The 12,100-nt window shown below is 47.4% G+C and overlaps 1 protein-coding gene across 1 annotated transcript in view; it reads left to right on the top strand.

Annotated features, from left to right (window-relative positions):
• The first annotated feature begins 1,825 nt into the window (after positions 1–1,825).
• The window catches only part of LOC119169686 (glycoprotein 3-alpha-L-fucosyltransferase A), a 73,064-nt gene continuing 62,789 nt past the window's right edge, over positions 1,826–12,100 (top strand). Inside the window, exon 1 of the mRNA XM_075886987.1 lies at positions 1,826–1,879. The gene's annotated coding sequence lies outside the window, so the exon portion shown is untranslated. The remainder of the gene's footprint in view (positions 1,880–12,100) is intronic.

The raw sequence follows: 12,100 nt of genomic DNA, 5'->3' as shown, positions 1-12,100 counted from the left end.
AATATGGTATCGTTTTCGATACGGTATGACGGTTATATCGATCCAACAAAGATTTAGCGGAGCGGGTTGTTTGATGCGCATACGGTGACGTGGTGTGAGATGATGTCTGTTGCTAATGCACGTGTTGAGTAAGATAGCTGCGTGCCAACCATAACGGAACAGTATTGGCGCGCCCTTCACGCGCAGTAAACTATCACTATCAGAACACGCGATTATGCAACACAGCACGCTACAACACTGCCACTGCGTATCTAGCACGATGATTTGATTGATTGATATGTCGAAACCGCCATATTCATGTGAAAGACGCCGTAGTGGAGGGCTCTGGAAATTTCGACCACCTGGGTTTCTTTAACGCTCACCCAAATCTGAGCACACGGGCTTACAGCATTTTCGCCTCCGTCGAAAATCCTGCCGTTGCAGCCTGGATTCGATCCCACGACCTGAGGTTTAGCAGCCGAGTACTTTAGTTACTAGACAACAGCGGCGAGGCGTGTACCTGCACGAATAGACATCTGTCAGTACTCATTAGGTCGCTTCTAACTCGTTGCCTGTGGTTAAAGTGACCCGAAGCTCGAAAAATGACACCGACAGACTTTTTTTTGTCCATAAAGTACCGCTCGCTGAGATAGTTTAGCTCAACTTTTTTTTTTGTCAGTGTACATGCTGATTTTCCGTGTAGGTTGCCGTTTTGAGACCAGACAGCGTGTTGCAGCTCGTATTGAGTGTGACTGTACCTGCAACTGGGCATACGTTCCTTGGTATCGATGATCGAATATGCGGTCAGAACTAGAAGTGAGAAGTTTTGAATTCGGATAGAAAGTGGAGTTTTGATTCAAAACTGAAAGGAAGAAAACGCCGCCAGAACGTGGTTGATCAAGGAGCGTCGAGCTACAGATGAGTGAAGTCGGAAATTAGCGCTCGAAGTCGATCTGGCATTCGCAGCATGCTGACTTGCCGTTTATACCAGTTGCACTTATGAGTAATCGCCGTTTTTCTTCTGTAAGTTCAGATTAATCAGACCACTAAAAGGAAAACTTACGAAAATGAAACACTTCATTAGGCACGGAACATATGGTTCCTTATATGTAATTATCGCATGCTAGATTGGATGCATTGATAGTTCCTAAACAAACGAAATGCCCTTTTGAAGAAAATCGTCTTATACGTGAAGTGCACCGACAGTGCATGCTGGGAAGACGAACAAGGGTAGATAAGGAAGGAATGATACTTAGAATAAAGCCATTCGTTTTCACATAGAAAGAAGGACTTGGACACAAAAAAAACAAAAAAAACTGTCTTTAGAACAGCTTGACTTAATTCATAGCGTTGTATGTAAAAAAAGGGGGGGGGGGGTCGGAGCGGCAACAGCGTCACGGTAAACAAAAATGATAAATTGTCATTTCGAAGGTGGAGACAATTTTACGGATGGGTATCAGTGCCGCCACATTTGGCTCTTAACCGTTGTGTTCTGCATCTTTAGCAGCTACACGAACGGTGTTACGGTAGGGACATACTCGTGAGAGTGGTTGGGTTGGTGTGTACGATTTGTCATGACCTTATTTATTCACTCCGTAATATAACAAAATACAAAACACGGATTTGACAGCTCGATATGGCGTTATTCGTTTGTCCATAGTGCACTGCAATAAAGCACGCATGCATTAAACAAATGTACTTATAAAGAGCTCGAAACTAGTAACACCTGTCTAAAAAACAAGGACTTATGTCATGTTCCGAAGTTGAAGAGTATTTACATTGGTGCGCTCCCCATCACCTATGTGTGAGTGAATGTCTGTTTTTCTTCTTTTTGTTGCAGAGGCGTCTTCTAGGGGTGGACCGATCCGTGATCGCCACAGACCTGTTGATCATTCATTGGGTACGGTAATCGATTTTACATTGCACTTATCAGTTTCTTCGTTTTTCCCCGTTTCCAAGCAGTAAAACGATTCGTAGCTAACGCAGACATGTCGTGTTTAAAACGGGCTAGTAAGCTCACCAGTTAGAATGAGCTGGCTACCTGAGGACGACATACCGCAGCAAACACTCGCTGCATGTTCAGGCGTGTGTCTGCTGCATCAGAGATTGAGAAACTACTCAGCTCATTGTAATGAAATGCCTGGATGTTTACCCTGCTATGCTCGGCGACAACTTTTCCTGACAGCACTGTGGAGGCTACAGAACCAAAGCGCATGCCTGCTACCACGACAAAAAAGAAAAAAAGTAGTTAAAGGGGCTCTGCAACACTTTTTGAGCATGGTTAGAAAACGCTGTCGATTGGTAATAGAGGCTCCCGAGAACACGCGAGCCAAATAATAAAGCACAGCACTTGGCCTCTAATTCACTCTAAATTATCAGTCAGCTAAGTATTGATCTATCTTCGCTCGGCAAATCACGGAATAAGCCCAAAAAATGACTCGTAGTAAGTCCATCTATCAGCCATTGGCTGATTTGAATATGGCGCGCCCGGTCGTTACAGAGATTGCCGCGGGATGCCGCTACTTGTCCACGCTTAGTTTTGTGTACTTGTGGACGAGAGCAAAGGCCAGAGAGGAAAAGCAGGCAATGGTAGAGTGTATATCAAAGGACATTCAAGAGTTAGGAAGAGAGTGCGAGATAATTATACTAGGAGACATGAATGCGCGCATAGAAGATATAGATGGGTATACCGACCCGACAGGCAAAATGATCATGGATATGTGTGAAAGGCTTGATTTGATCATTTACAACAGTACTGAGAAGTGTGAAGGGCAAATAACATGGGAGGTAGGAAGGCTGCAGTCGACGATAGATTATGCACTGATGTCACACAGGAAATATGAAAAGCTCAGGGGAATGTACATAGATGAAATGGGCTCCAGAAGTCTGGGTAGTGATCACAGACGTATCAAGATAAGTTTTGGAAGAGCAGTGAAAGTGGGAAGGAGACAAGATGAGCAACTACAGGAAAACTTTTTAACCAGAAAGGCAAATTGAAATAGCCACTAAACAAATTGAGAAAGTAATCACAGAGAATAATAAGACAGTGTGGACATACACGAATCTAATTAGACTCTTTGAGCTAGAGCTTGCTAAGACGCATGACAAGTCACCCCGGAAAAGAAGACACAAACCCAAAAGTAGGTGGGATGAGCAAGTTAAGAGAGCCATAGCAAAACGTCAGGAAGCCTCTAGGGAACACAGGCATGCTAAGCAGTGGGGTGAACCGACAGATGATGTTGAAAGAAAATGGGAAACCTTTCTAAGCTGTAGAAGGGATGCATCCCTTCTGATCAATGAAAAGATTAGAAGAAAGGGAGCTCAGTGGCTGGCAGAAGTACATAAAAAAGATAGAAAGGCAGCTGCGAAATTTTGGAACCATCTAAACTCCCTAAGAAATGGGACGAGCCTAGAGCAGAGTTTTATAACTACAGCCCAAGGTGCTAGGCTAGAAGGGGACGAAACTATTGAATATATAAGAACAAGGGTGACAGAAAAATTTCAACAGAGTACCTTATGCACCTTAATAGACGAGGACGAATCAAGTGGTGAAATGGCTCCATTTTCACAACGAGAGTGGGAAATGACTGAGAAAAGGGTTCCTAGTAGTACATCAACAGGCCCAGATGGCATTCCAATTATGCTGATAAAGACATTAGGTCCGAAGTCTAAGCAGGCTTTGAGAGAGGCAGTGAGCAAAATAATAATCAATGGTGACGTTCCCGACGGATGGAAACTTAGCCGTATGAGCATGATCTATAAAGGAAAGGGGGACAAAGCTGACATAAACAACTACCGTCCTAAAACAGTGACATCACTGGTCTACAGGCTGGCGGTGCAGATTAGAAAAGAAATACTGCAGATATGGATAGAGGATGAGGGGGTGCTGGAGGAACTGCAGAATGGGGAAACACAGGAGGTTGGAAGACAATCTGTTCTACTGACGCAGTGCATCGAAATAGCAGAAAAGGAACACAGGCCCCTGTAGCTAGCATTTTTGGATATCAAGGGAGCGTACCATAGCGTGGTTCAAGAGGAATTGTGGGGAATACTGGACACACTAGGCGTGGAACATGTAGTCACTAATCTTTTAAAGGATATCTATAAAGGTAACAATGTAGTTATAAAGTGGGAAAAACAGGTATTCAAGCCTGCAGAGGTAAAACGAGGGCTTAGACAGGGGTGTCCCCTGTCACCCTTATTATTCATGATGTACCTACAAAGACTAGAGGCCAAATTAGAGGGAAGTGTACTAGGATTCAAGCTTTCTTTAGTCAAACAAGGAAAATTCATTGATCAGGCACTACCAGCATTAATGCACGCAGATAATATAGTGCTGATGATCAACAACAAGGAAGATTTGCAGAGATTGATGGACATCTGCGGTAATGAGAGAGATAGGTTATATTGTAGATTAAGTAAGAAAAAAAAATTGCTCGCAGCTTCCCTCGGGGGAACACTGAGGAGGATGCGGACCATATAATTGGTTAACGGGGTGTTAAAGTGCGACTTACTTGGGTCGATGGCTAAATTGGTTAACGTGAATGTGAAATGGGGTGTTAAATTGCGACTTACTTGGGTCGATGGCTAAATTGGTTAACGTGGTTGTAGGAGGGGGTGTTAAATGAGGGAACACGTACACACGTATGCGAAAGGGTGGCGCTGGTCGAAGGGACGTCGATCATTGTGTTTGTGGATTCGTTGGAATTCATTTCACCGCGACCTTGGACGTCGACGCGCCGTACAAACCAACCGACGAGCGGCAACTGAGTGAGCGAGCGCCGACCTTGAGTATTTATACAGCACGACGGCGCATGCACTGTCAGCTGTTGAATGTTCTCGAAGCGCGACGCCACATGCGCGTCCACTGGAGAATCAGGAGAATTGTAGATGTCGAACGCGGTGTGTAGAGGAGGAAGGGTGCACAGATGGTGGAGGAGTGAAGCGCGCGCGGTGTGTAGAGGAGGAAGGGATGCACAGATGGTGGAAGAGTGGGCGACGGCGCGACGGCGCATGCGCGCGCGTCAGCTGTCGAATGTTCGAGAAGCGGTGCGGACGGCGCACTACAAGGCGCGAGTATAAGATGCTCCGCATCTAAAACAGCAGTCATGATTTTCAATGACAACGAAGGTAGTGAGCTTAGAATACAGGAGGTCACGCTAGAGATAACAGATAAATACAAATATCTGGGCGTATGGATAAGCAATGGGACCGAGTACCTGAGGGAACATGAAATATACGTGACGACTAAAGGTAACAGGAATGCAGCGGTGATGAAAAACAGGGCACTGTGGAATTACAATAGGTATGATGTTGTGAGAGGATTATGGAAAGGGGACATGGTTCCTGGTCTGACGTTCGGCAATGCGGTCTTGTGAATGAGATTAGAAGTTCAAGCAAGATTAGAAATCAAGCAACGTGGAATAGGTAGGCTTGCTTTAGGAGCTCACGGGATACAGCAAATCAGGGAGTACAAGGTGATATGGGATGGACATCATTTGAGGGCAGGGAAGCTAGCAGCAAGATAAAACTTGAGAAGCGATTGAGAGAAGTGAGGGAGGAGCGTTGGGCTAGGAAGGTTTTTAGCTACTTGTACATGAAGAATGTCGATACAAAATGGAGGAAACAAACCAGGAAATTGACTGGTAAATACTTAGAAAACAGCAGGTGGCCAAACCAAAAAGAACTATCGGTTAAGAAGAAAGTGAAGGAAACGGAGACTGACATGTGGAGAATGGGCATGATTAAGAAGTCCGCACTAGAGATCTATCAAACTTTTAAGCAGGGAATTGCCAAGGAAAGGATCTATGATAATTCTCGGGGTAGTTCTCTACTGTTTGAGGCCAGGACAGGGGTACTGCGAACCAAGACATATCGGGCCAAATACGAAGGGGTAGACACAGTATGCAGTGCGTGTGGAGAGGAAGAAGAAACTGCCGAACACTTGATAATGTTCTGTAAAGGGCTTCACCCTATAGTTCAGGATGATGGCGCAGAGTTTTACAAAGCACTAAGGTTTAGGGACCGGGAGGGCAAAATAGACTTTAAGCGGGTAGACTTAACTAGAAGGACTGATTGCTGGCTAAAGTCAAGGCACGAGTGAAAATTAAACCCTTCACTGAAAAGTACGAATCCTCAAACTCACTTTAAAAAAAAAATCAATCTAGTTTTTGGTTCATTAAGTATTACGTCTTGGTGGCGCTAGCCACCGCCCGATCTAAAGAGTACAGCCATATCCATCCATCCATCCATCCATCCATCCATCCATCCATCCATCCATCCATCCATCCATCCATCCATCCATCCATCCATCCATCCATCCATCCATCCATCCATCCATCCATCCATCCATCCATCCATCCATCCATCCATCCATCCATCCATCCATCCATCCATCCATCCATCCATCCATCCATCCATCCATCCATCCATCCATCCATCCATCCATCCATCCATCCATCCATCCATCCATCCATCCATCCATCCATCCATCCACCCATCCATCCACCCATCCATCCACCCATCCATCCATCCATCCATCCATCCATCCATCCATCCATCCATCCATCCATCCATCCATCCATCCATCCATCCATCCATCCATCCATCCATCCATCCATCCATCCATCCATCCATCCATCCATCCATCCATCCATCCATCCATCCATGTTAGGGTGCCTCGATGCAAGTGCCACACAGGCTCGTGACGCCACACAGTCTCATAAAGAGTGTGCCACACTCGCCGCCATGGCTACAGATGGCACTGAATGACACTCTCACGTCTAAATTCACATAATACCCAATAAAGTGGCTGAGGAGATGGCCGCCGTGGTAGCTCAGAGGTAGAGCATTGAACGCGTTATTCGAAGGTCGCAGGTACGGTTCCCGCCCACGGCAAGTCATCTTTTCACCGACTTGCTCTTTCTTCACATTTACTTTACAATTTGGTCTAACAACCTCCCTATACTTTCCTTGGTATTATTGTCTGTTAGATTATATATATATATATATATATATATATATATATATATATATATATATATATATATATATATATATATATATATATATATATATATATATATATATATATATATATATATATATATTTCGTATAGGAAAGAAGACGCACGTACGAAGTTATTTTATTTGACGTTTCGGCCGTGGGTCCGGCCTTCATCAGAATAAAGTTTATAAACTGTATTCTAATGAAGGCCGGACCCACGGCCGAAACGTCAAATAAAATAACTTCGTACGTGCGTCTTCTTTCCTATACGAATAATATTTCCCCGACCCAGCATCACTTTTGTTTTTAGTATATATATATATATATATATATATATATATATATATATGATCTAACAGACAGTAATGCCAAGGAATGTACAGGGGAAGTTCTTAGAACCAATGGAATGTAAATAAGGAGAAAGAAAAGTGGGTGAAAAAATAACTAGCCGTGAGCAGGAATCGAACCTACGACCTTCGAATAACGCGCTCGATGCTCTAACCACTGAGCTACCACAGTGGCCTTCCCGCCATCCACTTTTTTTGGGTTTATATGTGAATTTAGAAGTAGGAGTGTGTTGCTCCGCCGTGGTGGTCTAGTGGCTAAGGTTCTCGGCTGCTGACCCGCAATTCGCGGGTTCGATTCCAGGCTGCGGCGGCTGCATTTCCGATGGAGGCGGAAATGTTGTAGGCCCGTGTGCTCAGATTTGGGCGCACGTTAAAGAACCCCAGGTGGTCTATATTTCCGGAGTCCTCCACAACGGCGTCTCTCATAATCATATGGTGGTTTTGGGACGTTAAACCCCACAAATCAATCAGAAGTAGGAGTGTCAGTCAGCGCCATCTATAAGCCAAGCGATGAGTGTGAAACACTCTTTTATGCGCATGTTTGGCGTCACGTAGCACGTGAACTTATTACGAGCGGGCAGCTGTATAATAGTCCCTCGTATACAACCTAATGACACCAAGTCTGCCAGTACGAGACCATCGTTTAATGAAATAAGGGAAGGAAGTGTATACCTAAGGGCTTGTTTTTCCGTGTTTTTGACACAATAATAATGAGATCTAATAGACAGTAATGCCAAGGAATGTACAGGGGAAGTTATTAGAACCAATGGAATGTAAATAATAAGAAAGAAAAGTGGGTGGAAAAATAACCAGCCGGTGGTGCTTTTGGCGTCCTTGGTCTTGGGTTGTGAATGATCTTGCCAGTTGGTGGCATTCTTCAGCGTATGTAGCGGCTTGAGACAAAGTCGTGGACTCTGAGGAGTCAGGTTAGTACGAAAGAATGGTGTCTATAGTGCAAGAAGGTTCGCGTCCGTAAAGGAGGAAAGAAGGAGAGAACCCAGTAGTGCTTTGAATGGCGGTATTATAGGCGAACGTGATAAACGGGAGCACTCGGTCCCAATTGGAGTGATCTGACGAGATATACATAGACAGCATGTCACCAAGGGTGCGGTCTAAGCACTCTGTCATTCCGTTGGTCTGGGGATGATAGGCGCTTGTAGTGCGGTGAACGACGTGGCACTCACGCAGAAATGCTGTGATGACGTCTGACAAGAATACGCGACCACGATCGCTCAGTAACTCCCGAGGTGCTACATGACGTAATACGATGCTGTGAAGAACGAAAGTTGCAACGTCTTTTGCTGTAGACGAAGGAAGGGATGAAGTTTCGGCATACCGCGTGAGATGGTCGACGGCAACTATGATCCAGCGGTTACCGTCAGCAGTGTTGGGAAGGGAAGGGGACCATAGATATCGATGCCGACGCGGTCGAATGGTCGGGATGGGCATGGTAAGGGTAACAAGGTACCGCTGGCGTGATAAGGGGGAGTTTTTCGTCGCTGACACGTCGAGCAGGCCCGAACGTATTGTCGTATAAAACGGTACATGCCACGCCAGTAATATCAGAGACGTATGCGAGAATAAGTCTTCAGGAAACCTGCGTGGTCCCATTGGGAGTCGTCATGAAACGGGGAACAAATTTCGGATCACAGATGATGTGGAATCACGAGTAGCCACTGACGTCCACCGGGTGCGTAGTTGCGTCGGTACAGCACGTCGTCGCGAGTGGCGAAGTGCTCGACTTGCCGACGCAACGTGCCAGAAGGCGGGGAAGCCGTCCGCCCAGCCAGGATGTCTAGAATCGAAGCAACCCAAGGGTCCTTGCGTTGTTCAGATGGCATGTCGGCGGTGGTGACGGCAGTGGCATCACAGGTTATACTTTCGCAGCAGTCCGGGTTCGGGGGTAGAGGCGAACGGGATAGGGCGTCTGCGTCCGAATGTTTCCGGCCGGAGCGATAGACCACGCGAATATTATATTCTTGGAGGCGTAATGCCCATCGGGCGAGGCGACCGCTCTGATCCTTCAGTGACGACAACCAGCAGAGGGCGTGGTGGTCAGTCACGACGTCAAAAGGGCGCCCGTACACGTAAGGTCGAAATTTCTCTATCGCCCAAATAATGGCGAGACATTCCTTTTCAGTGACTGAATAGTTGGTTTCGGCTTTGCTAAGAGTTCGGCTTGCGTAGGCAACCACGTACTCTTGGAAGCTGTCTTTCTGCTGTGCAAGAATAGCGCCTAGCCCGACACCACTAGCGTCGGTGTGGATCTCTGTGGGTGCCAATGGGTCTTAGTGTCGCAGAATAGGCGGCGACGTGAGGAGGTGGTGCAGTTCATTGAAAGAATTGTCACAGGTGGCAGACCAGGCTGAAAGGTCTCCAGAGCCGGCGAGGAGCTTGGTCAAAGGAGCGATGATCGTCGCGAAATTGCGGACGAAGCGCCGGAAGTAAGAGCGAAGGCCTATGAAGCTTCGGAGCTCTTTCATGGTGGTTGGTTTGGGAAACGCTGAAACGGCTGTAAGTTTGGCAGGGTCAGGAAGAATGCCGTCTTTTGAAACCACGTGGCCAAGGATCTTAAGCTTTCGAGCGGCGAAATAGCACTTCTTCAGATTCAGTTGCAGCCCCGTGGCAGAAATACACGCGAGGACTTTCTCGAAGCGGGCTAAATGGGTTGCGAAATCAGTTGAAAATACGAAAATGTTATCTAAATAACAAAGGCAAACATTCCATTTGAGGCCTCGAAGGATAGAGTCCATCATTCCCTCGAAAGTAGCTGGCGCATTGCAGAGACCGAAAGGCATGACCGTGAATTCGTAAAGCCCATCGGGCGTGGTGAAAGCTGTTTTTTCGCGATCGGTCTCTCCCATGGGTACCTGCCAGTATCCAGAGCGCAGATCTCAAGAACAGAAAAATTCGGCTCCCTGTAGGCAATCCAAGGCATCGTCAATGCGTGGCAGCGGATAGACATCCTTGCGCAAGATTCGGTTGAGACGTCGGTAGTCCACGCAAAACCTGATTGATCCGTCCTTCTTCTTCTTCACCAACACAACTGGAGAGGCCCAGGGACTGCTTGACGGTTCGATTATGCCACGTGTCAGCATGTCGTCAACCTGTTCATTGATGGCACGGCGTTCGGTAGTTGACACACGATATGGGCGCTGCCGTGATGGCGTCTCTTGACCGGTATTTATACGGTGAAGAACAGATGACGGTCGACCTAAGGAAGGCTGATTGTGGTCAAACGAGGCTCGAAAACGCTGTAGGAGCTTGATCAGCTGCTCCTGCTGCGCAGGCGTGAGGTTGCAATCATTGAACTTGCTGAATAGATCCATAGGTTCATTAGCGTCAGTTGCGGGTGTAATGGCACAAGTCGGTAAAAATGGCTTGTCTGGATAGATCGGGTTTTCGAAAATACAATTTAAGGTCTCGAGGCTTCCCAGACACTCGCCGCGTAGCAGGATGTACGGACAAGCAGAAACGTTGCACGAATAAAGTACCACCGACCCATTGGAAAAGTTGACTACGGCAAACGGGAGGACGATGGTTCGGTGTTACACACTAGCTATAGTTGGTTGGAACAGGAGCATCGAGTTAGTGGCAGCAGGGGAAAACACAGGCACTAGGACGGCGGACAACGGCGCGATGCGGACGTCAGCAGCGGCAAACATTTTCGAGGGACTGTGGTGGTCGATATCAAGGCACGGATTCGTCAACGTGAGTTCAGCACGAGCGCAGTCGACGAGGGCCTGATGGAAATCCCATCCTAGTATGATGTCGTAAGATGAACGTGGGAGAACAACGAAGTTGACGGCGTACGGCATCTTGAATAAAAACGCGTGCTGTGCACTGAGCTGTCGGCGCGATGAAATGAGAGGTGGCTGTACGCAGAGCAAGATTCGTAAGCGGCGTTGTAACGTTTCTCAAAACGCGACACAGTTTTTCACTAATTACAGAAACGACGGCGCCTGCGTCGACAAGTGCACGTACAGAAACACCTTCTACTAGCACATCAATTTCGTTGGTCAGACAAAGAAGAGGTCTTGGAAAGTTCGACGACGACGCAGTTCTTGATTCCGGAACTGCGGCTGTCAGTTTTCCTCTCGAGCGGGGCTCGTGCGCCGAAGCATCGGGGAGACAGATCGGCGACGGGGTGGTAATGACCGGCGAGAATCGAGAGGGCGTCGTGGGGACAATGAGTCGGTGATAGGAGAAGATGGTCGCTGGGGATTCTGGGCAGCCTGGTAATTTGCAGAATTCCCATGGTCTGGAGGCTGAAAGTTGCGACGGCGACAGTAGCGTGCTATATGTCCCACGAAACCGCATGCGAAACAGATGGGTCGATTATCCAAGGTGCGCCATGGGTCAACGACAGAAGGTGCAGGATGCGAAACGAATTGGGGTGCCGTGTATGTAGGCAGCGTCGTAGGGTAGGAACACCCGGTGCCCCGGTATGCGCCAGAGACAGGTGGGGCTGGGGGTCTAGCAACGACGGCAGCGTAGGTCAGCGGCGTAGAACAGATGGCGATGGAGGCAGTGCCTGCGTGGCCTGTGTCTCAATGACCTGGCGTAGACGTGGATCTAACGAGGTCACTGGCGCGGATGCTTCGGCCACAAGAGAAAGCTTACGTGCAACTTCTTCACGAATGAATTGCTTGATGTGGGGCAGTAAGACGGCGTGATAAGCAGCGACGTCGTGCACGAGGCCGGAAACTTCAGCCGTATCTTCAGCGGCCCTGCGCGTCGAGACACGCTGCTTACGCAACTCGTCGTA

The sequence above is a fragment of the Rhipicephalus microplus genome, chromosome 2, assembly GCF_043290135.1.
Source record: "Rhipicephalus microplus isolate Deutch F79 chromosome 2, USDA_Rmic, whole genome shotgun sequence".
NCBI lineage: Eukaryota > Metazoa > Arthropoda > Arachnida > Ixodida > Ixodidae > Rhipicephalus > Rhipicephalus microplus.
This window is presented reverse-complemented; position numbering and strand designations above follow the sequence as displayed.